The following is a 4,249-nucleotide window of genomic DNA, read 5'->3' on the forward strand; positions in this document are numbered from 1 at the left end:
ATATATATATATATATATATATATATATATATATATATATATACTGTATATATATATACAAATTATATCTATATATATATATATATATATATATATATATATATATATATATATATATATATATATATATATATTTCAATAAGAGTTTACTGTAAGCTTATATATATGCTTGTTTTTCAATTATACAAATTAATCATGGAAGGGACAATTTAACTTCCTTTTGTTGTGTAATATATATTCAAAATATTTTATGACACCAACAAGCTACATTAGAATTTACTTAGTATCTCCTTATCAGTAAGTATTAATTAAAGAAATTTCTACTAATTATTAGAAACATTTATTCCTCTGTCTGTATCTTTCTTATAAATCCAAATAATTTGTTCATTCCCAATGATTTTCAGTCCAAAACTACAAATAGTTTGCATTTTCTATCACAATGATTACAGTTCACTGATAACCTACGATAATCATCTTCTCTCATTTGTCATTACAGGATATTCATGACACGAAAATGAGATTGGACGCAGAAAGAAGGATTGAAGACAACTCTCCTGTGAACATCACGGTACGTATTTTATATCTTAGATAAAAGATAAGAATAGATTTGAGGGTTAAAGAGAATATTCTCATATATATATATATATATATATATATATATATATATATATATATATATATATATGTATATATATATATATATATATATATATATATATATATATATATATATATATATGTATATATATATATATATATATATATATATATATATATATATATATATATATATATATATATATATTTATGTATATATATATATATATTTATGTATATACTGTATATATATATATATATATATATATATATATATATATAAATATATATATATATATATATATATATATATATATATATATATATATATATATATATATATATATATATATATATATATATATAGATATATATATATATACATATATATGTATATACATATATATACATACAGTACATATATAAACCTGGACTGTTCAAGCATTGAATTCATTTACCCACAAGATTGAATGTAAATAAGATTAAATATTTTACATTATCGAATATTTTCACATGAAAATACATTCATAAAATCATACAAAAAAAAAAAGAAACTGAAACATAATAAATTCAGTTTGCTCGTAGTAAGGAGAGTTGAAGACCTAAGCGGAAGGTGGTGAGGAAGGTGAACAAGAAAAAGATTTTGCGATAACCTTTTTTTCTTGATTCTAACTTGGTTCTTACAACTTTTTTGGGGCTGCTTATTGCAAAACACAAAAGTAATGCATATCAAGCAACAAAATAAACTGTTGTTTTATTTGGGGTGTATCGGCAGATAGCTACGCATATACCGAGTGCATCTTGTGTTGAAACCTTTGTCTAGGTAGGTGTTATACCTTTTCTCAGTTGAGCCAGTTTAAGAGTCACAACTGCTCATTCGATCTTCAGTCATTAAATATACATGGAAATTTTTTTTTGAAAAATTGTCTGAAAACCAATTTCTTCGAGTCTACATGTTTTCGATCACTGGGGTTTTACTATATATATATATATATATATATATATATATATATATATATATATATATATATATATGTATATATATATATGTGTGTGTGTGTATATATATATATATGTGTGTGTGTATATATATATATATATATATATATATATATATATATATATATATATATATATATATATATGCGTGTTTGTGTATATATGGATATCATATATATATATATATATTTATATATATAATGTAGCCTACATATAGATATAAATATAAATATATATATATATATATATATATATGTATATATATATATATATATATATATATATATATATATATATATATATATATATATATATATAATATTCATATGTATATATATGCATATATATATGTATATATGTATATATATACTAATTTCTAATACAGATAATTCTAAGCAGACTAAAATTTCATTAGATAAAATCTAAAATAGATCTATATCCTATTCAAAGATCAAACACCTAACAGTTAGACTAATGTATATGGATATATGCATGAGTAATTTCGAACTCCATTAAGCTAAAGAATCTCATCACTACAGATAAATGATCTCGCGAGTTTGAGTGGTTCCTTGAGGGACATCATCCGAAGTGAGATCTTCGCAGTGAAGATGATCAAAGGTCAAAAAATGGTGGCTCCAGTTAAGATCGTGTCCGAAAACGAACTTTGTCTGGGTCACCTTGCAGAAGGAGATGTGCCAACTCGAAGCTGTGTCATAAAGGTATGTTTTATTCAGTAATGAAATATGTAGGAATTCTTTGCATTATCTGTTCTCGAGGGGATCTCAGTTTTCATTTCTTATCTTTCCTATATAATAAAGATTAACCACTTTCTTTCGACTAACACCTTCCTTTCGACTGATAACTCTTTAAACTAACAGCTTCCTTTCAACTAACACCTTCTTTTCAACTAACACCTTCCTTTCAACTAACACCTTCCTTTCGACTGATAACTCTTAACTAGCACCTTCCTTTCGACTAATAACTTTTCACTATCTACTTTCTTTTGACTAACAGCATGAACCCGTGATGGAAAAGCCTCCCCGAAGGGCGTTTCTTGATCTGGGTGTCGACGGAGCAATTCTGGGAAGGATAATCATCAAAGTGATGCATGAGGGCAACCTGGCCCTGAACTTCCTCCACATGTGCGCAGGGGACATGGGGCCCTCTTACGCCAACACCCCACCCGCGCCTTGGGCGTATCATCGAAGCGTAAGGAGGGCGAATTGATCACTCTGGGAGTGTGCCCCAGCCAGGGAGGAACTTCAACAACGCCGACAGTGTTGTCTGGAGTAGATTGGGAGGAAGAGAGTCGAAGGGAAATCTACGAAGAGATGCATCTGAAGGCGGGAAATGTGATGACGAACGCTTCTCCTGATGGGGCGTCCTTGTTTTCCATCGTCACCAGGGACAACTTCAACGTAAGGGCCAGATATTTCTTCGGGGTGGTGGAGGAGGGACTTGATCTCCTCCAGGACGCCATTGGGAGATATCCTGACATCAAGAAAGTACAGATTGTTAACTGCGGCCTCATGTTTTCTCTCTAACTTTATCTCTCATAAAATTTGAGTTTTCATAGTAATTCTTTCTAAGAATATATGAATTTGGATTATCTAGCCTAATGCTGGGCCCATGAGGCTGTTCAGGGCTTAAGTGCAACTTGGAAATACCTAATGGTTAGACAGCTAAATGGAATAAAGGAAGTGGGAACAGAGGCAAAGTGGGTGGATATAAAGAAAGTATAGCTAAAGCCCGTTGGATCGCTGCAATGAACCTGACAAATTCTTACAGTATGCCGGGTGAGGTACACAGATGGTCCTTTTCCCTACTGGACGTTTTTATTTATTGAACTAATGTGTTAGTCAGCCCTTTATAGAAGTAGTTTAAAAGAATATCTCTCTAATTACATATGGATTTAGGATAGCTGGGGTCTCCCTATCTAACTCCTTTCTCAATCTTTAAGCAGTTTTACGATAGCTGTAAGATTCATCTATTCTTTGTCTTTGAAGGGCTTTCGTTACTGCTGAGCTTTTGACAGAATCGAAAGCTTTCTCATAGTCTATAAATGCCATACATAGTGGTTTCACATACTCTGTTGATTTTTCCATTAGATGATTAATTACATGGATATGGTCAGTTGTTGAATACCTACTTAGCAAGTTTAATAATAACAATAACAATAAAAATCATCATTAGTGAATTTTGAAATGTTTGAAATGCTCGTCTTTATTATTGATTTATTTTCTTTTATTCGACCTATTGTTATTTCATATATACGTCATTAATTTATTATCAAGCAGTATTTCTAATCACCATATCTTCATGACCTAGATGTATTTTTATTGACAATCTTATCTTGGAATAAAGATAATAAACTGGGATTTATTTTCAATCCTTACTTAATAGTGTTGTGCAATATGGATATAACATTTGGATGAAAAGTGAATAAATATGTTTACCTTTATTATTATTATTATTATTATTATTATTATTACTATTATTATTATTATTATTATTATTATTATTATTATTGTTATTATTATTATTGTTGTTGTTAGCTAAGCAAGAAACCTAGTTTAAAGGTTTAAAGGCTACTCATGACTGGCAGAGGCAAGGGACAGTGACATTGCCCTATAAAGCAGGACAATACCCCATA

General features: G+C 29.0%; 1 pseudogene; it reads left to right on the forward strand.

Moving 5' to 3' along the window:
* The first annotated feature begins 493 nt into the window (after positions 1 to 493).
* On the forward strand, positions 494 to 3,972 carry LOC137638461 (uncharacterized; annotated as a pseudogene).
* Positions 3,973 to 4,249: the final 277 nt, after the last annotated feature.

Source organism: Palaemon carinicauda, chromosome 3 (genome assembly GCF_036898095.1).
Source record: "Palaemon carinicauda isolate YSFRI2023 chromosome 3, ASM3689809v2, whole genome shotgun sequence".
Classification (NCBI taxonomy): Eukaryota; Metazoa; Arthropoda; class Malacostraca; order Decapoda; family Palaemonidae; genus Palaemon; species Palaemon carinicauda.